We start from the raw sequence: 22,302 nt of genomic DNA on the forward strand, positions 1-22,302 counted from the left end.
GAGAAGATCAGAATATCATCAATGAAAATCACCACGAAGACATCCAGATAATCCATGAAGACCATGTTCATCAGATGCATGAAGAAAGCCGGGGCATTAGTCAAGCCGAAAGACATGACTGTATACTCATATAGCCCGTACTTGCAGGTGAATGCCGTCTTCGGAATATCCCCAGGACGGATCCTCAGCTGAAAATATCCCGAACGAAGATCAATCTTCGAGAATATACGAGCACCTCGAAGCAAATCGAAGAGATCCTCAATACGGGGCAGTGGATGCTTGTTCTTGATAGTGACTGCATTCAGCTCACGATAATCCACACACATCCTCTTCGAGCCATCCTTCTTATCTACCAGCAACAATGGAAAAGCCCAAGGAGAGAAGCTGCGACGGATATAGCCCTTGGCTAGCAACTCATCAATGGTTTTCTTGACTTCTTCATGCTCTATGGGTGCCATACGGTAGGGCCGCTTTGCAATAGGAGCTGTGCCAGGCAAGAGATCAATACAAAACTCAATGGCGCGTTCAGGCGGCATACCTGGCAGATCATCCGGAAAGACATCCGGGAATTCAGACACCACGCGAATACCGTCCGTGGGTCTAGCCTCCATCTGATGAAGAAATCCAGAAGGCTCTACTGCACTGATAACAACCTCTTGGCCACTGGAAGCTGATAACAAGACTGTCCTCTGAGCACAATCTATCCGAACTCCCCATTTGGCCAGAGTCTCCATTCCCAGAATGACATCAATGCCCTTGGTGTCTAGCACCATCAGATCAGTACAGAACTCTACTCCCCTCAGAGAAACACTGACTCTCGGACAGTAAGTATGAGACCTCAACTGTCCTCCCGGTGAAGATACTAACAGGCACCTCTTTAATGTGCTAGTATGAATACCATGATGCTCGACAAAAGACTGAGTAATGAAGGAATGCGTAGCACCAGTATCAAAAAGCACTGTAGCTGGATATGAATTAACCATGAACGTACCAATGACCACGTTGGGAGCCTCGGCCGCTGACTCGGCCGTCACGTGGTTCACCCTGCCCTGTGCTGGCGCCCTGGGCTGAGCTGGGCGCCCCTGCTGTCCCGCCTGCGCCTTCCGGGGGCAAGCGTTGGCGTAGTGCCCCGGCTGGCCGCAGTGAAAGCAGGTGCGAGGAGGTCCCTGAGCCTGCTGTCCGGTAGGAGCTGCCGGACGTGGAGCCTGCGGTGCTGGTGGAGCTGGTGGAGCACGAGCCGGAGGTGCCGGTAACCTCGGGCCCTGACCTGCCTGCTGCTGTCGAGGCGGGTACTGCTGCGGTGGCCTCTGCTGGTACTGCTGAGGAGGCCGGTACTGAGGCTGGTACTGCTGGGGCTGCTGGAGTCGTGGACGAGTGTTGCTGCCGGAAGCAACGGGGACAACCTTCCTCTTCTTGTCCTCCATCTCCAGGTGCTTACGCTCAGTGTTGAGCGCGCTGTCAACCAGATGGTTGAAGTCGTCGAAGCGGAGGTTGAGCAGCGCGTACTGGAGGTAGTCCTCAAGACCCTCCATGAAGTGCTCCTGCTTCTTGCGGTCATCCGCAACCTCGGCAGGGGCGTAGCGTGCCAGCTGAAGAAAGCGATCACGATACTCCGTGACCGACATAGTCCCCTGAATTCACAAAGACAGATAGATATCGGAAGATTAACTCAAGATTCATAAGGATAGAACAAGGGGCATTAGCTCAAAAGAAAACGCTGAATGATTATACTTAGGATTACCTGCTTCAGTGCAAGGAATTCCTTCTGCTTCATCTTCATAACGCCCGCGGGGACGTTGTGGCTGCGGAAGCGCTCCCTGAACTGGAGCCAGGTGAGAGCCTCGCGGTCGTGAACTGGGTGGGACTCCCACCAGTCCAAAGCTGCCCCTCGCAGCTGTCCTGCTGCGTACAAGACGCGCTCACGATCATCGCACTGGGCGATGTCCAGCTGACGCTCCACTGCACGGAGCCAGTCGTCAGCCTGAAGAGGGTCGGACGTGTGAGAGAACGTCGGCGGGTGACCCCTCAGGAACTCAGCACGCCTGTCGCGAGGCTGCGGCGGTGGAGGAGGCGGAGGCTGAGTGTGAGCGTGCTGAAGAGCCTGAACAGTGTTGTTCAGGGTAGCCATCATCTGCATCTGGAGCTGGAAGTACTGCTCCGGAGTCAAAGGCGGAGGCATCGGGATCCCAGTACCCTGGTTGTTCTGACCCTGCTGCTGGCCAGAACCTGAACCGGTGCTCCTGGTGTTCACCATCTGATTTGAACAAAAGATTTCACGAGTAAGGATATTGCAGGAGTAAATTCAGATGGATATGATAACTCTTTGCGGAAAAAGACTCAGCCATGATAAAGTAGACAGGATAGAGTTGACTGTTTTACCCCCAACGATCTAACTCATTTTATTAATTAGTTAACTTTAATATCTGAGTGATTTTCTTTAAACAAATTTAAACTACTAAGCTATGCAATCAGTCAAAGATCCAAATCAAACATGTAGCATAATAACAAGCAGACAATTTTCACGACTTAGCCGAGTTTAGCAAAAGACTCGACTAACACAACGCGTCGCAGAGCGTGCTATCGTGTTATTATAAAAAGGTCACCTAGCTAACTCATGGTGGTCAGATGACTGATTCAGGCCAAAATCTACGAAACTATTCTTCAAAGAGAGAAATCAAGGCAAGAGGGGTAAAAAGTCAAAGAAGTCAAGGGGTATAATAGTAAAATAGTTTCAGCAGGCAAGGATTGGAGAGAAGAAGTCCTAAAACTCGACCAGTTCTATCTAGGCTTCGTCCTACAGTCGATACGGCTCTGATACCACTCTGTAACACCCGGTTTATAAAAGAACATAAACCGAGCAATCATATACGTGCCAGGATCAAGTCACACGTATATACAACAGAATGAACAGTATATCATAGCACATATCACGTAAAAAGACATAATAAAGCGAATACGAATGTTATTTATTACAATAATGACAAAATGTCTGATACAGCGGAAGCGTAGTACAAAATACGATAAAAGCTCTCCGAAGCTGAAGCAGGGCGCCACAGGGACGTCGACTGGGAGACGAAGCACCTAGAAGTCCTCGTAGTCCTGGTAGCGCTGGACGAACTCCCTCGTGTCGGCAGGAACTGAGCAGCAGTAGCGTAGCCAAGAGGAAAAAGTAGAGAAGAGGCAAGAGTGAGTACACAACTTGTACTCAACAAGTATAACACAAACTATGAGGCTCTAGGCTGGCTGACTCAACTGCATTAGCTTTTAAGTGTTGGCCAAATTTTATTAAAGCTATTAACTACTAGTTGATGAATTACCATTGACCCAGTTACATAGCAATTAATCAGAATTAATTATACTACTACTGAGAACCAAACCAAGACCAAACCACCAAGGTAACCCCGAGAAGCACCTCCCTCGTCGGAAGGAGATAACTTCACTAATCAAAAGGAGGATCTGGGCCGCTCATAACCGTGAGCACGGCTAGTATACCAGTTTTACACTCTGCAGAGGTTGCACATCTTTACCCACAAGTCGTGAGCTACGCCAGTTGTTCATCACACTTCCTTAGGTGAGATGGCCAGCGACTCACTACGAGGCCTTTAAAAAGAATCTCGTTGGTAAGGCGTAACCGCGAGAGATAGGTCAGCGACGATGGGGCCCACCTCCGGGGGTACAAGCACAGGAGCGCAATCCAAGCACAGACCAAGCCGGAGGAGCAGGGACCATTGAAGCTTACTACTCTTGCCCCGCAGGTAAGTTACTCCAAACCAAAAAGATCTAATTATTACGCCAAGTCTATCCCATTCTAGCCTTGTGGTAGCGCTGTTGTCCCAGGTTGTCGCTCTATGAACCGGTCCTTATGGAGAGTGGCCAACCAAGCACTAAGCACCGTGCTGGCCCCCTAAACCATGTTTCTAAAAAAAAACATCTTTTAACGAGAAGTGAGCCACTCAAGCCACACAGAGTGCCACTCTCAGAATTAAGTTCAAGTAAAACATTAATCAATTTAATTAAAAAGGACCAGAGTGTGTTATAGCGCAGCAACCTAGCACAACTAACCAAAATGCAACCCAAAGGTATATTTAAAGGATATAAACTGGCTAGGAAATCCTTAAAGGTATACAGTATTAAAATGCAGTATGAAATTGTATTTAAAGATGATAGGTTGTTCATGTTATACTTGCCTTCCTCGTACTGCTCCTGCTGCTGCTCAAACTGATCCGAAGTCGGCTGCTCCGGGTACTGGTACTGGGGCTCCTCAGAGGGATCAACGTCTACTCACGAACACATGGCCAAAACAACGCACGAAAATAAGCATACAGGCAAACATTAACAAAAACTAAGAAACAGTACAACAATACATGAAAACAGCGCACAAAACTATTCTAGAACTATTCTACACGTTACAACGATCGCGTGGATATAAAGAACGCTAAAAACGGAGCTAAAACGCATAAACTAGGCCTAAAACAAGTTCTAGGGGCTTATTTGTAAGAAAACTGGAGTTTCAGGGGCTTTTCTGCTAAAACCGAGGGCCTAGACGTAATTAAAGACTAAATCTCGGGTCTAACGTGTAAAAACAGCAGCTATGGACGGCGGGTTCTATTTTAAAGAAGCTCAGGGTCTAAAACATAAAAGGAAGGGCAGATTTGGAAATATTTTTCAACTGAGGTGGACTGCGGGTTAAATAAAGAAAAACTGAGGGCCTCTTTAACAAAAGTAACGCGCGAAGGGGTATCTTCTAATCTGGGCCGCCGGTTTTGGATCTGACGGCTCGGATCTAAAGTAACCTTGATCTAATCGCGGCCGCTTACTTCGGATCGGACGGTTCAAGAGGGTTTGGGTGTGGGGCGGCGGCGGAACGCGCCGGCGGCACGCTTCCGCGGCGGCGCGTGGGGAATGACTCGCCGGAGTTCGCTAATCCGGCACTCCGGGGGTTGATTTGACCCGGGCTTGGGCCTGGGTGCATGCCCGCGGTATGCGCAAGGTACTGGAGGCAGGAGCGGGGCTCGGCCAGGTCTGGGCAGGGCTCGCCTCGGCGAGGGCGGACGGCGCGGCGGCGCATCACCGGCGCGCGCGCGCAGGGGCTGCTGGGGTGCGCTATAGGCTACACCAGCGGGTCGAAAAGGAAGAGCGGGTGGGGGAGGTCCTCACCGAGACGAAACGAGCGTGGGGGGATCGTGCAGGGGGGTCCGGTGGCGAAGACCGGCGGCGAGCGGGAGCAGAGCTCGGTGGCGGGGCCGGTACGGGGGTGCTCCGGGCGTTGGATCTGCCGGAGGAGGTCCGTGAGGGTCCTGCGAGGGTGGTCCAGAGCTGAATTAGTCCGGGGGTCACCGGAGGTGACGAGTTGAGGCAAAACAGGGGCTCACCGGCGTGGAGGCCTCTCCGCGGCGGAGCTCGCTCCGAGCAGAGGCAAGGCGGAAAATGTGCGGCGCGGCGACTAGGGTGTGGTGGCGGCTGTGGGGGCGGGGATGGGTTTTCCAGGGGGCTGCGGGGTGGTTTTTAGAGGAGGGGCGCCGGAGATCTCGGCGTCCGCGCCAAGTTAGGAAACCGGCGACATTTACGGGCGGGGATCGCGGTAACGGCTCTGGCTCGATCCGGCTCGTGTGGGGGAAACTTCTAGAAGAGACAGGCGCTCGGAGGGCTGGCCAGTGGACCTCGGGCGCGCGCGGGGCTGAGCGGGACCACGGTCAGCGGGGGGTGCGGCGGAGCGGAGCAGAGCAGTTCGGGCGCGAGGTGGAAGAAGGCAGGTGGAGGGGAGGTCGCTGACGAGCGGGCCCGGCCGGTCAGAGAGAGGAGAGGCGAGGGCGATACGGGCTGCAGCGGGGCTGGGCCGAGCGGGACGCGACGCTGGCGGTGCCGGGCTGGGCGCGCGCGGTTTGGGCCCGCGGGGAGAGGCCGGGGTGGAGGAGTTGGCGCGCTAGCGGGCCGGGATCTAGGGTTAGCTGGGTTTTGGGTTTTGGTTGGCTGGGCTGCCTGGTGGGTTTGGGCTGGGTTCTAGATTTGGGTTTTCCTTTCTATTTCTATTTCTAGTTCTAATTCAAACAAAGCTATTTGAATTCAAACAAAATTTGAATTCAACTCCTATGCATTCAAACAAAATAAAGCCATGCACCAGCATGAATGCAACAAAAATTTAAACCTATGATAAATTTTAATCAATTAAGGAACAAAAATTAGATTAAATGCCAACTAAACACAATAAACCTTAGAAAATTTAACTAAAGCCAATTAATTTATTAACAAATGCTGAAATTTAAAAATTAGGGTGTTACAAGCAAGAAGGATCTACCTTGCAAGAGTACCTGCACCGCCTCGTTAGGCTTTGTTCAAGAGCCCCAGACGTAGCAGAGAAGACCATCATCGAAGCCGCAATCGTGGGCTTAAGCCTTGGCCCATGCGGAGAGTATCTCGAGCGCCGCAAGCCGAAGACCCTAAACAGGCTCTTCGAGATTATGCAAGAATACTGCATTTCAGACATGGGTAAGCGCCGAAGAATCAAAGAAATGAATGAGAAGAGATTGCGCAATCGCGACCGAGCGAAGCCACACCAGGCTGAATAGACGAAGACCCCAAAGGTCGTGAACACGATCTCCGGTGATGAAGCCCGCGACTCCCGGCCTCAAGGCAACAGAGGAGGGAGGAGTGACCAAAGCAATTCCAACCGTGGCCGCCGAGAAAACCCCAGCCGAAGACAGAAAGTACCATACTATTGCATTCATGGCAGAGACAAAGGCCTTTGGACGAGTGACTGCCCCCTCGTCAAAGAGAAAAAAGAAGAGTTTGATCGAAGCACAAGCACTCAACCACTGAAGCCCGTCAATTACACTCACTCCAACCAGCCGCGAGGCCCACCCCCACAAGTCCAGTGGCAGCCTTCACAACCACCTCATTGGACTTCGACATATCCCACTCTATCCCTATCTTTCCCAACCTTCCATTACAACCTCACATATACCCCCCAGCTCTTCCGGCCCCTTCAGCACCCCAACTCCCACAAATCCCAACCCCTCCGGAACCACATCAAGCATGGCATCCACCACCCACACAGCAAGCTCCCACCTATCTTCCCCACCTCCAAAACTAGGACCCGGCACAGTCCCAGAAAGAGCCAACGACTCCGTCGGAGGCACGGTAAATGTCATTAATGCCATCTCCAGCGGGTCCAATGAGCCTGGGCACGAGACGAAGCGGCAGAGGAAAGAATACTCGGCACAGTCTCGCACGTATGCGAAGGCAAACATTTCCGCACCCCTTGGTCCCATGTCCCAATCACATTTTCCAAAGCCGACCTCAGGCTTCAGCACTTCCACACAACAATCCCCTTGTCATCCGTGCCAACATTGGCAGAAATTCTGTCCACTTCGCGGGAAACGACGTAGGTCGAATCCTTGTCGACAATGGCAGCTCCGCAGATGTTCTCACTTGGAAATCCTTCGTCAAGATGGGGCTTACAGAGAAGAACTTGCACAAATCTCAGTACCCACTCATTGGCTTCGGAGGGAAAAGGATCGAGGCCCTAGGCAAAATAGAGTTGAATGTGACCTTCAGAGAAGGCAAAACCCAGAGAACAGAGCTCATAACCATGATGTGGTGGACATAGCCTACCCGTATAATGCCATCTTAGGCCGCAACATTATCATCAAGTTCGCGGCAGTCATAAATCAAGCTTACCTCTGCATGAAGCTGCCAATAGCCGGAGGAGTCATCACGATCCTCGGCAACCAAGAAGTAGCAAGAAGGTGTGAAGACAATGCGGCGTGTGCCATGAAGAATGTACATGCAATTGAAGCTGTCAACATTGAAGAAGAGGAGGAAGCGAAGCCCCACAAAGAGGGAGTCCTGCCTGGTGAACACACAAAGAAAGTTCCACTCTACGAAGATGTCCCCGATCGCACAGCGACGATCGTCAGGGGGCTTGAGGAAGCCGAAGAGGTCAGGTTAATCCTGTTCTTGAGAAACAACCAGGACGTCTTTGCATGGTCGTCTTCAGACCTGCAAGGAGTTAGCCGAGAAGTCATGGAACACTCTCTGAGGGTCGACCCGAAGGTCACGCCATGGAAGCAATGCCTTTGCACAATGTCCGAAGATAGCAAAAAAGCAGCACAAAGCAAAGTCCAGAAATTGCTCGATGCGGGTGTAATCCGCAAAGTGCAGTACCCAGAATGGCTGGACAATGTAGTCATGGTCCCGAAGAAGAATGACAGTTGGAGAATGTGCATTGACTTCACCACCCTCAACAAGTTCTACCTGAAGGATGAGTTTCCCTTGCCACGCATCGATACCCTGGTGGATGCAGCAGTGGGGTCGGAGATATTAAGCATGTTAGATTGCTTCTTCAGCTATCACTAGATCTTCATGAAGAAATCAGACAAAGTAAAGACCAGCTTCACAACTCCCTTCAGCACATATTGCTATGTAAGAATGCCTAAGGGGCTTCGCAATGCAGGATGCACATTCAATAGAACTATTGTAGCAGTACTCGACACCCAGCTTGTCAGAAACATTTCTGTGTACGTCGATGATGTCGTCGTGCAAAGCAAAAAATGCGAAGACCACATCTCAGATCTTCAAGAGACCTTCGCCAACCTCCGCAAACACGGGCTCAAATTAAACCCAGAGAAGTGTGTCTTCGGCGTAAGAAGAGGGAAACTTCTGGGATGCATGATTGTTTGGACTGGAAGGCCCAAACCTAGCCGGCCGGCATACTTCCGGTGGGATCTTGGCATGAGACTTTACCAAAGTCACATAGAGGAAGAATTCAAGCCATACCAACGGGCTATATCAAGAAATACACAACTTGGACCCGAAAGGCTTGGACCCATATTTAAAAGAGAAGTCAACCTAAGCCATGGTCAAGTGTTCAGCAAACACCCTATCCAGAAGTGATCCATGGCCAGAGAGGAGCGTGTCGGTGCAACGGAGGACCAAGAGGCCGCCAGGCCCCAAGGAGGCCGCCCGGTCCAAAAGCACGTCGGTTGAGCAAACCACCAGAAGTACCGACCTCCAGATGAGATTAGAGTCGCTCACGCGAAGTTGGTGGCCAGGTGGCGCCACCCCCAGGCCGGCCGGCCTAGGGGAGGCTGCCCAGCCCCCTTTGTCAGCCTCTGGTGACGCCCTTTCGCTTGGAGTTGAAGCCAAGGAAGAGGTAGCGTAGGCTTGCAGTGGTTAACCATTTCACCGACCTTGGCAGCTATAAATAGGACCCCCTCACCTCATTTGTAACACACACCTTGGGAGCTTGAGTGCCTCACAAATTCAGTTTCATCCTTAGTAGAATAGGGAGAGTGTGAGGTGAGAGCTTGGGCGGAAGCTGAGCTAAAGGGGCGGAGTCGAGTTCTCTTGACCTTACCCCATCTTGTACCCACCTCGGGGGAATCTTATAATCAAGTAAGTTTTCCTCGCTTGTCTCTAGTTCCTCGCTAGTTTACTTTTTACTTAAGTCACTTGCTTAGTTACTCTCTTTGATCTGTGGGATCCCTTATCTGCGTGGGCAGCAAGTTCTGTCCATTTGGGGTTTCTTCTTGCCTTAGCGTGAGGCGGAAGTCAGTGACTCGATAGTTTAGGCGTGGTGCTTAGGCTTGGTAGTTACCTTGGGTTGTGTTCCACCCCACGGTACCGCAGTGGTATGCAGCAAGTGGTGATAGCCTTGTCCATCCCTAGTAGTCCACCACGTTCGGGTGTTTTCATAGCAGTAGGATTGCTGAAAGTATGTTGGGCCCCTTCTCATCCCTTTCTGAGCCCTTCGCTTAGGCCGCCGAAACAGATCAAGTTAGTAGCTCTTCAAGTTATCTTAGCAATTAGAATTCTATCTAGAGATAAGCCCTCTACCCACGTACCTCTGCTCCCCAGCGGGTCTGGTTGAATCACTCCAGACCACTAGTCAAAGCTTATCGTTCCTTGGATTCGATATCCCAAGTTTACTCACCTGGTGAAAGCTACAATCGGTCTCTGTGCGCTTGCGGAGTAATTCATTTGGCAAAGGAGTGCCAACAAGCTTTCTGGCATCGTTGCCAGGGAACGGTAGCAACACTGGTACTAGAGCTTTTCAGCTGTACACTTACCCATCCATCCATCCACCTTTCCACATGGAGTTTCCTCCTAGTTATCCGGCAGTTCCATACCGCGAGTATATGGAACCGCCTCCATCCTGCCATCCCATCCTGTCTGATGGCTACGAGATCTGTCCCAGTCTCGTAGCCATGGTTCGTGCATCACCCTTCTCTGGTAGAAGAGACGAATGCCCCTACACTCACTTGCAAGAATTCAAGGAGAATTGCTCTCTCCTTATCATACACGGGATGAACCAGAACACCCTGCGGTGGAAGCTATTTCTGTTCTCTCTGACGGAAAGGGTGAAAACCTGGTACTACCGGACTGCAGTGAGAATTGGAGGAGATTGGATTCAGCTGAAGGACGAGTTTTGTCTGTTCTTTTTCCCTGTCCCCAAAGTGATCCCGCGTCGCAGACAACTGCTCACTTTTGAGCAAGGCGACAATGAATCACTTGGGGCAGCATGGGCGCGATTCATGCATCTCGTGACCTCTGGTCCCCCTCACAAGATTGCTGAGGAGATGTTGATGCAACACTTCATCTACGGCCTCAACCAGAAAAGCGAGCGTTTCTTAAACCTCGCCTTCGAGGGATCGATCTTCTATAAGACAGCGGCTAAAGTTAGGACCATCCTAGAGAAGGTCCTTAACTCTACTGCTTACACCGATGTTTTGACGACCCTCCTGAGCCAGAAGTTCCAGACACCGAAAGGCAGCCACTCCACTGTTGGGTATTTTAGCATCACGAATAAATCCGCAAGCGCACGGTTACCATTGTAGCTTTCACCTCAGAGTATTCCAAGGGTTATCAAATCCACAGGGAACGTGTGTGCACTCTCTTCTTATCTAGTTAGTCCAAGGACACACCAAGATAGGTAGAAGGGTAGAGAGGATTCCTAAGATAGTGCTACTGCCGAGTTCAAGGTCGATCTCTCGGGCACAATACTCGCTTCGGGCACCGGCTTACAACTGGTTTGCCAGTCGACTCTGGCCAACAGCTCTACGCTATATCCGAACGTGGAGGATTACGAAGGACCAATAGGGCTGTCACCACCTATGGCCTACCTCTAACAAACCGTGGGATATAAGGCAAACGAAGGATAACCCCTAGCCTAGACACCACGTCTACGCTATTGATTACTACTGCAGTCTAACTACATATCTCGAGCCGTAGCAAACTATAGTACTCTGTACGAATATAGAGCGACGAACCTGCGAGTAAGAGAACTAATCTCACTCAACTACAAGCACTACTAGCATCTACTATACCAAGTAAAATACTAGAGATAGGAACCATGAATACTTACTAAATACCGAAGAATGTAGCAGCATCCTTAGAGGTACAAGCTGGGAGCAGAGAGCCGATACCCGGCACTTCTCCCGAACTACTCCCCCACTCTCGTAGAGGTACAACAATGGAGAAGAGCGCCGAAGACCAGTGCCCCTCCTAAGTACCTCTACCTTCTCCCTACTCTAAGACAACTCTAAACCAAAGAGAAAGCTTGAAGTGGATGTGAACTCCAACTTGGTGGTGTGTACCTATCCTAACCCCCTCCCCTTGTATTTATAGGAGGGAGCCATGGTGCTTTCGGCCGAGGATTGCAGCTCTTCCCCTTGGAACTAACCTTGGGAGCCAGTGAGGAGCTGCCACGCGTCAAAGTTGAGGCGGTGGGGCTCATGGGCCAAGTCGGCCGACCTGGTAGGTCGGTCGGCCTACCCGAGGCTCCAACCGCCCCCCCCCCCAAACTTGACATTTGGGCTGTCCTGGTGTCCCTTGTCCTAAACCCATGGGGCATGGCTTGTCCTTCGCTGGTTTGCTTGGGTGCATGGGCTTGTTTTGATCCAATTGAGCCTGACTCGCATTCTCTGGTTGGTTGCGCATTTTGCCTTGATCTGTGGATTATGTTTTCCTGCTCATGAAGTGTGTTTTCTCCCTTAATTCACCTGCATACAAATATTTACCAACACTCGTGGAAATGGTCAGTAATAAACCCCTACCACTAGGTTGATGTTTATATTTCATGTGTTTATGCAGGAGTTGACGGCCTAGATTTGGTACTTAGCAGCCGTCAACAACTCCCCCACACTTAGCCTTTGCTCGTCCTCGAGTAAAGCATAAAGGACTAAGGTGGAACATGACTTCCAAAGGTATGAAGCGAACATAAGAGATATTCCAAACCATACCTTGCATTTGTGAACTTTGAAATGTCTATCATGTCGTCTTGGGTAGTTGAGGAATGGAATGGCCGCGAATCAAATCACTTCTACTCCTCATGTCAAGTAGCTTGGGGTTTTTCAGTAAGTTTTTAAAACAAACCTTGCTTAGCTCCTCATTTGATTCTCTCAGATCGCTCAAGGTGTATGTATCCTTACCAAGGCATTTTACTTGCCTTTTCTTCATCCTACTTTTAGTTATGGCTATATGTGGAGCTCAAAGTAGGGTATGAAGGATAAGGCATACTTTTATCACATGTATTGCAAAGTCAAAAACCAGATCCAAAGAGAAAAACAAATCATGCAATCAGATCAAGATGTGCACGTGCATGGATTATGGTGAATGGAATGGAAACTCCTTTTGTGTGATCTCTCTCCCTATATAAATTCTTTTGAGAGCATGACTATCTTTTTTTTCTTTTTTTTCATGGACCTTCATGTGCCCACATTTTTTTCTTTCTTTTTTTTCAATACTTGGACCTTCATGTGTCCATATTTTTTTTTCTCGATAGCCCAAGCCTCTCTTTTTTTAACAAAAACTGGAGAGAGAGAGACCAACACATATAGTGGAGCATTTATTTTGTGGAATGAGTGGATGGTACGATGCTAACTTCTCAAAGAAGCATAGCAAGTGGGTATAAGGTGTGCACGTGAATCTTGATCATGAAAGCATGAAAAGAATTCTCCAAGGGTCACAATAATTTGACAAAGCTCAATGCAAAAAAAAACAAGCAGCATATGTGTATATGGTTTTCAAGAAGTATCATCATATGGCTTTGGTAGCACTTTGGCATATCAAAGAGCAGCTTTGCAAAGGTTTTTATAAATTTTCAAATAAATTTCCCAAGAACTTAAACAATAAAGAGCAGAGATCATATCATTCAAACTATATCACAAATGTCAACTACTTAGATAAGCATGGTTTCCTAAGGATTTTTGTTCACAAGCATCAAGGTGATAAGCATGGAATAAAACATATGCAAGTCAACCATAGGAAACATGTAGAGCAGGTGGATACACTGATTCATTTTGAGTTTGATTTTAGTGAGTCAGATTTAAAAGATCATTCAAACTCATGAATCAAGAGAGTTGAGAGGTAGAGGATGCACATACTATCGCTCTTTAAGAAGGTGGGGATCAAGGCAATGGTGATTCAGCCGAACCACTAGGTGGCTGGCTGAATTTGGTGTCCTCTCCTTGTCTCTTGTCATGTTGGTTCAGACGATATTGTGCGATGCATCTGTGGGAGATCTCAAAGGTGTATGACAATGTTGATCTTGAGAGATCTCCCCCATACTTGTACTTGTACCTGGTGCTGTATTCAACGAGATAGTGGAAACAAAATAATGGCTCTGCTGGTTTTAAGAACCAGGGAGCTCTAGAATTTATTCAAACTAAACTTTAATCTCAGCCTGAGACTTACTCTGGCGATCCTCGGGCGACCTCCCGGCAGGGCTTTGTTTAATGTCAAAAGCAGGACATTGAGAGTACTTACCATGGCGTCTTGTTGATGAAGACTCAATGTTGTCGCCATGGCAGTTCCTCTCTTTTTTTTCTTTTTTTTATATGGAGCAAGATGCGAGGACTAGCACCAATTCAACGACAAGATATGAATTGACAAAGAACTTATTTCGGGGCACTCACATACCTCCCCCACACTTGGAGTTTGCAGAACTTCAAGTGTATGGAGTTCAAGTTTTCCTTCTGTAGTTGTTCCTTCATCAAGGCATATCGAGGGGTTGTAGTTGGTGTAGCTCTCATGTTCGTACGTGTTGCTTGTCCATCATTCTTCTTGATCCTCCCCTGGAAAGGTTAGCGACTAAAAATACCCGAAGGAAAAATACATCCTAGAACATGTTCTTGCTTTTATTGAAGGGAACTGAATGAGTAAATAAATAAATGATAATCCGGGCTATCTCCCAGTAGTGCTTTGTTTTTATGGTCATAAGCTCGACCATGGGAACATCCTCTTGCAGCTATTGTTGATGATGTGTTCCCTTTTTCATCACCAATTTTGATGTGTCATGAAGGTTTAGCTGCAAGGTTAGCACCACAGAGCATCCACGAAATTTGCAATGTTTATGGTAAACATATGCATCTACAACTAGCCTTCTAAAGGTTTTGCAAGAGAGGACCTTAAGGCAGTTATAGTCCTCGTGTGTGCTCTGGGCACAATGCATGCCTGACTCTGGAGAGATATTGAAAGAGCATGGTTTTTGAGTTATCACTAGGATGAAGCTCCCATGCTCATATACAGAATCCTTTTCTATGGACTCCAGAGTTGGTGCCTCATAACACTCCGTGGCCCGTTGGTTCTTCATATCAAGAGATTCATCGTGGGAAATCATAGTTGAATCTCGATCGTGGTCGAGAACAACTTCCTTGGGGCCAGAGGAAAGAGGCTCAAAATCGCTCAAGAGGGATGATGATCGTTCATCTTCACAGAAGTGAAGGATTTCTTCTGAGTTGTTCTCTTCGGAAGTAGCAGATTTTACAACCTTGAAGAGAATGGACTCAGATGGTATGAACGGAGATTCATGCATCATCTCCTTGAACAGGTTTGGCTTGGGAAAATGCTTCGCCATAGAATTTTCTAAGCAAGAGACAGTAGCAGAAGCGGTTTTCCTAAGCTTTTTATCTAGACTCCCTTGAGAAGTTAGAAGTTTTTCAAACGGGGAGCCTAGGAGAAGATCAAAATCAAGGACATCAAAGATATGGAAATCTAAGTTGACCTCAATTTTGTCTATTATGAGCGGCATGGCACTTGTAACCCCCCTACATTTAAGGATGTGTCCCGAGGGAAAACTCTTTAAGAGTGTGTCGGATGGTCTTAGCGTAATATTGCCCAGAAGAGTGTACGCTAAGTGCCATGGCAAAACATTAACCTCCATGATGGGGTTAATATGGGTTCTACGGTGGTTCCCCTTATTAAGCAAGGAGTGATCGTGGAGGGTGAGCTAATCCAAATTGCTTCAGAAAAGCGTTTCTCTCCATCTGACCAATCCTCCTCCATGGCTTCCTTCGAGAGGTGCTTCATTACGGGAATCAGGAGGAGAAGGAGGTACCGTAGGCCTAAGGGAAGGTTCTGTCAAAGGATCTCTAGATTGATCGGTGTGGACAGAGGAAGGTTCCTTCCCTGAATGGGCATCTATGAGATTCGAGGTGTTTCTTTGGTTTCCCGTTGATTCATCCTTGAATCTAGAAGAGAACTTTGGAGGGTGAATCTCTTCTCCCTCCGATGTTCCTGGTTCGGGCGAGGTTTCTACAGCTGAATCTGAGGATATGGGAAATGAAGGATTGGGTTCCGCCGCTAGAAGATCCTCATGGGTCAACTCACACTCCTCTTGGAGAGGACCAGACTCGGCTAACAAGGATGTATACTCGGCAATATAATCTAGGATTTTATTAGCCTCAGCCAGGAACATATGGAGGGGTACTCCTCCGGTGATTGAGTTGAGATGGTCGGCGAATTCCTTATCGAGACTCCTCTTAAATTTCGAATGGACTAAAGGATAGAGTGTCGACATGGTAGGGTCGGACTTCACTAGAAGCGAAAATCTGGCCCAGGCTGCGCCTAAAGTTTCCTTCTCATTCTGCTGAAAGAAGACGATAGAGAAACTCGTCTTCAAGGAGTCCCAGCTGCCCTTACCGGTATATGTATAAGATGTGTACCATCGCTCCGCCTTCCCTTTAAGAGAGAAGGGAAACAACTTCCACCGGAGGACATCTTGTTTCATGCTTGCAGAGGCAAAGCGAGAACAAAGTTGTTCGAACTCTCGCAGATGGTGGTCTGGGTTCTTGCTACTTAACCCAGAGAAGGAAAGGTCCAGAACCATAGCGATAAGGTCGGGACAAGGTTCATAGCCGGATGTGGAAGAGGATGGTGGCTCATTGAACTCGCCCCTTGGGGTAGAGAGGCTGTGAAAGGATGGCTCCTCCATGGGTAGCGGGGGTAAAGATAGCAGAAAGAAAATTGAAAATGATACGGAATAAATTCCGTAAGATAGAGAAGCTTTTCAAGGATAGCTTCTCCTTGGATAGCGGGGGTCAAGGTAGAAGAAAAGAAAAGCAAAAGATACGAGGACGACTAGGTTCGAAGAAAGATACAACAACCGTTCCCCGGCAACGGCACTAGAAGAAAAGAAAAGCAAAGGATACGAGGACGACTAGGTTCGAAGAAAGATACAGCAACTGTTCCCCGGCAACGGCACCAGAAAGCTTGTTGGGTATTTTAGCGTCATGAAAAAATCCGCAAGCACACGGACACCATTGTAGCTTTCACCTCAGAGTATTCCAAGGGTTATCGAATCCATAGGGAATGTGTGTGCACTCTCTTCTATTCTAGTTAGTCCAAGGACACACCAAGATAGGTGGAAGGGTAGAGAGGATTCCTAAGATAGTGCTACTGCCGAGTTAAAGGTCGATCTCTCGGGCACAATACTCGCTTCGGGCACCGGCTTACAACTGGTCTGCCAGTCGACTCTAGCCAACAGCTCTACGCTATATCCGAACGTGGAGGATTACGAAGGACCAATAGGGCTGTCACCATCTACGGCCTACCTCCAACAAACTGTGGGATATAAGGCAAACGAAAGATAACCCCTAGCCTAGACACCACGTCTATGCTATTGATTACTACTGCAGTCTAACTACGTATCTCGAGCCGTAGCAAACTATAGCACTCTGTACGAATACAGAGCGACAAACCCGTGAGTAAGAGAACTGATCTCACTCAACTACAAGCACTACTAGCATCTACTATACCAAGTAAAATACTAGAGATAGGAACCATGAATACTTACTAAATACTGAAGAATGTGGCAGCATCCGTAGAGGTACAAGCTGGGAGCAGAGAGCCAACACTCGGCACTTCTCCCGAACTACTCCCCCACTCTCGTAGAGGTATAACAATGGAGAAGAGCACCAAAGACCGGCGCCCGTCCTAAGTACCTCTACCCTCTCCCTACTCTAAGACAACTCTAAACCAAAGAGAATGCTTGAAGTGGATGTGAACTCCAACTTGATGGTGTGTCCCTATTCTCACCCCCTCCCCTTGTATTTATAGGAGGGAGCCATGGTGCTTTCGGCCGAGGATTGCAGCTCTACCCCCTGGAACCGACCTTGGGAGCCAGTGAGGAGCTGCCACGCGTCAAAGATGAGGCGGTGGGGCCCATGGGCCAGGTAGGTCGGTCGGCCTGTCCGAGGCTCCAACCGCCCCAAACTTGACATTTGGGCTATCCTGGTATCCCTAGTCCTAAACCCATGGGGCATGGCTTGTCCTTCGCTGGTTTGCTTGGGTGCATGTGCTTGTTTTGATCCAATTGAGCCTGACTCGCATTCTCTGGTTGGTTGCTCATTTTGCCATGATCTGTGGATTGTGTTTTCCTACTCATGAAGTGTGTTTTCTCCCTTAATTCACCTGCATACAAATATTTACCAACACTCGAGGAAATGGTTAGTAATAAACCCCTACCACTAGGTTGATGTTTATATTTCATGTGTTTATGCAGGAGTTGACAGCCTAGATTTGGTACTTAGCAGCCGTCAACATCCACATCCTTTCAGTTGTTTCCTCTCCACCTCCACCACACATAGAGGAAGTCACCGAACCACCCAAGTCCTCAGGTCATGAGCCACTCCTTGAAGAATTGCCTATGTTCATACTTGACCTCTTCTCAGAGGAAGAGTATATTGAACTCGGTCATGTTTCAAACATGCCGAAGGGACATAAGTGCATTTGCTCACAACCGGAGGCGTTCATTCCTGAAGTCACCTTGCAGATTGAGGGTCTTTCTGCGATTATGAGCCGGGAATGGACAGAAGAAGCAGAATCCTGTGGTAGTATCATCCAGATCTACCATAATCCTAGACTTCTCTTCTGCGCTATTGGGGACGCCTGCCGGCCACAAGAGGCCTTTTACAACCCCAGGGAAGAGGTGAACGTAATGTCTAGAGCTTTGGCAGACCACGTCTTGCCCGAGCAGCCCTTGACCCTGTCTCGTAAACACCTGAAATGGATCGACGGCCAGATCATGGAGAGTCAAGGTATTCTCCGAGTTGTTCCATTTATGATGGAAACTAACAAGGTCTACCTAGACTTCCACATATTCGATATCCCTGAAGGTGTGGAGTTCCTCTTAGTTGGAAGGCCAATAGAGCCTCTCGTCAACCCCAACAGAGACCGAGCCACGCTCGAGGTTAAGGTTGGCAGAGATATCATCCCGGCCAGCTTAGTGCGTTCCTGCAACACCATTGCGGAAGCTAGGCCGGAGCAAGACCCACTTGAAGAGGCTGTGTGCACCATCCAAGAAGGGCAAACTCAACCTCCCTCGATGATGATGCCACTCATTTCACCCAGGAGCCAGAGCCGGATGGCCAGAGTAAGCTGGACGGAGAGGTGCCACCGCAACCTTCTCTCCTAGAGCTGAAGCCACTACCTCCCAGATTGAAGTATGCCTTTCTTCACAATGACAGAGCCACGCCAGTCATCATCAGCGATAAGCTGACAGAGAGTGAGACTTGGCGGCTCATTGCAATTTTGGAGAAGTACCGATCCGTCATCGGGTACTCTCTGCAGGACTTGAAAGGGATTAGCCCCAATTTGTGTACCCATCGCATCCCTATGGAACCAGACCATAATCCGTCGAGAGAGCACCTGCGACGGCTTAATGATGCGATGAGGGAAGTAGTCAAGAAGGAGGTTCTAAAGTTACTGCACGCAGGTATCATATACCCCGTGCAAGATAGTGAATGGGTTAGCCCAGTTCAAGTAGTCCCAAAGAAGGGAGGCATGATAGTGGTCCAGAACGAGAGAAATGAGCTCATACCTCAGAGGACCGTTATTGGTTGGCGAATGTGCATCGACTACCGGATGATCAACAAAGCTACCCGTGAAGATCACTTCCCACTGCCCTTCATTGACGAAATGCTTGAACGGCTAGCCAAGCATTCCTATGTCTGTTACCTTGATGCTATTCTGGTTATCACCAAATCCCTATCCATCCTGATGACCAAAATAAGACTACCTTCATCTGCCCGTACGGCACGTTCGCCTACCGGCGAATGTCCTTTGGTCTCTGCAACGCACCCGCTTCTTTTCAGCGGTGTATGATGGCGATCTTCTCTGACTTGATCGAGAACATCATGGAAGTTATCACGGATGATTTGTCAGTCTATGGAAAGAGTTTTGATGAATGCCTTGAGAACTTGGATAAAGTTCTCAAGAGATGTCAAGACACGAACTTGGTCTTTAATTGGGAAAAGTGCCATTTCATGGTCAGAGAGGGGATTGTCCTCGGACATAGAGTGTCCAAAAGAGGGATAGAAGTGGATCGGGCAAAGATAGAGGTGATCGAGCAATTGCCACCCCCGACAAATGTCAAAGGGGTGAGAAGTTTTCTGGCCCACACTGGCTTTTACCAGAGATTCATCAAGGATTTCTCCCGTATAGCCCGACCCTTGAGAAATCTCCTTGCCAAGGATTCCCCTTTCAACTTCGATGACGATTGCCTCCTAGCCTTCTACACCCTCAAGAAGGCACTCGTTACCGCACCCATCATACAACCCCCCGATTGGAGCCTTCCTTTCGAGATCATGTGCGATGCTAGTGACTATGCCGTTGGAGCAGTGCTCGGTCTGTGCAAGGATAAGCAACACTATGCTATATCTTATTCCAGTAAAACACTGACTGGCCCCCAGCTTAACTATGACACAACGGAGAAGGTACTGTTGGCCGTGGTCTTTGCCATGGACAATTCAGGTCCTACTTGGTTGGTGCTAAAGTGATAGTGTACACGGATCACGCTGCACTTAAGTACCTACTCACCAAGAAGGATGCTAAGCCATGACTCATCCGTTGGATTCTGCTCCTTCAAGAGTTCAATCTTGAAATAAGGGACAAGAAAGGAGCAGATAATTATGTGGCTGATCATCTCTCCCGGATGCAAATCCAAGGATCGAATCTTCCGATCAACGACTATCTGAGAGATGATACTCTCCTGAAGGTCACTGCATCCAGTCCATGGTATGCTAACCTAGTGAACTTCATGGTGACTGGATACATACCTCCAGGAGAAGACAAGAAGATGCTGATTCACCTCAGCAGATTCCACCTTTGGGACGACCCCTATCTATTTAAGGTCTGTGCCGATGGTCTACTTCGTCCCTATGTCCCGCTTTGTAAGACACGAAGGATTCTTGAGCATTGTCACTCCTCGCCTTATGGAGGACACTACGGAGCATTCCATACCAATGCAAAAGTTTGGCAGAGTGATTTCTTCTGGCCAAACATGTATGGAGACGCCAAAGAATTCGTCCGGCGTTGCCCAAGATGTCAGAAGCACGGGAATATCAATTCCCGAGATGCTATGCCCTTGAAGAGTAATCTTCAAGTGGAAATTTTCGACGTATGGGGAGTAGACTTCATGGGTCCCTTCCCTATGTCAGAGCAGTGCGAATACATCTTGGTGGCTGTGGACTACGTGTACAAATGGGTAGAAGCGCTTCCTTGTGTTGTGGCCGACTCAAGGAGATCCAAAAGAATGTTCCAGGAAACAATATTCCCGCGCTTTGGAGTTCCACGAGTCGTGATTAGCGATGGAGGTTCACACTTCATCGATAAAACCTTCAAGAAGTGCCTCAGCAAACTTGGAGTAGACCATCGGGTTGCTACTCCATACCATCCCTAAACGAGTGGTCAGGCAGAAACGTCTAACAAGCAAATCAAAAACATTCTACAAAAGACCGTAAATGCCATGGAAGAGCAAATTACCCGAGGCACTTTGGGCATATCGGACAGCTTTTAAGACCCCGATAGGGATGACTCCATACCAACTGGTTTACGGCAAGACCTGCCATCTTCCAGTTGAGCTAGAATTCAAGTCCCATTGGGCCTCCAATCAGTTGGAATTAAGCGAGTTCAACACTTCTGGGTTCTGCTGTGATGAGCCAAGAGCAATTTCTGCGAGTTTAATGCATCCCTCTATTGATCGTGAAACACGGTTTACTCCATCGAGTAGTTCTGAATTTTTGATCTTGGGGCGTTTGATCGTCTTGAGATGAGTCAAGTATTTTTCGAGAGTTTTGGAAAAGTGGAGTTTTTCGGAATCAGAGTTTGTGTCGAACTCGACTGAATCGAGAGTTCGAGTTGGAGTTGACACGATTTCTGGGTTGTCCGAGTCGAGTTCGGATAGAACTCTTTTTTCGTCGAGATCCGCGGACTCGCGGATGTCGGCGAGTTGGGGAGTGGTTTTCGGTTTAGGCGAGCCAGGCATGACAAGGTGGCTGGAGAAGCCGCCCGATCCGTCAGCCATGTATGCCCAGGAACCGAAAAAGGAGAGTTGTGCCCTTAGGCATATTGTTGGCGTCGCTTGATCCGACCATCAAATTCGCCGAAGAACTCGCCGAATCCCCTACCTGGCGCACCAGCTGTCGGTGTTTACCGCCAAGCCTGCTCAGGGATACCCTTGGCAGTAAGGTTTGTAGGTAGGGATCGGCGGCTCTGGAACTCGATGGTGCAAGGAACACAAAAGATTTAGACAGGTTCGGGCTGCGAGTTGTGTAATATCCTACATCCTGTGTGGTGGTTTGTATTGCCTTAGGTGTTGATTGTTTGGAGGGGGTCCCTTCTCTATTCTATTCTTTTCTTCCCCTTCCACCCCTGAGAAAACCACCTCAAGATTTGAGTCCTACACTTGATGAGAGAACCTCTGCCAGAAGACCGGGGCCCACACTTCAGAGTGTGGGGCCGCCCGGCCCTGTGCAGGCCGCCCGGCCTCCCCCGGACGCATTCTGGAGAGCCGTTGCATGGCAACGCTCCTCATCGTGTGAACGTTACACTTTAGGAGGAGCTGCACCGATCAGAGACGATTTAAGTCAGGAGGCTTCTTCCTCCTTGCCATTCCACTCTCTTCCTGCAAGCCCAGACTTCGGCCACCAAATCTTGAGCCTAGATCACGTCCATGGCATCACAATCTTCGCCCAGAACTCCGCAATCCATAGCCACGAACAGCTCCACCCCTTCTGCTCCATCCAA

This window comes from Panicum virgatum, chromosome 9N, assembly GCF_016808335.1.
Source record: "Panicum virgatum strain AP13 chromosome 9N, P.virgatum_v5, whole genome shotgun sequence".
Lineage (NCBI taxonomy): Eukaryota > Viridiplantae > Streptophyta > Magnoliopsida > Poales > Poaceae > Panicum > Panicum virgatum.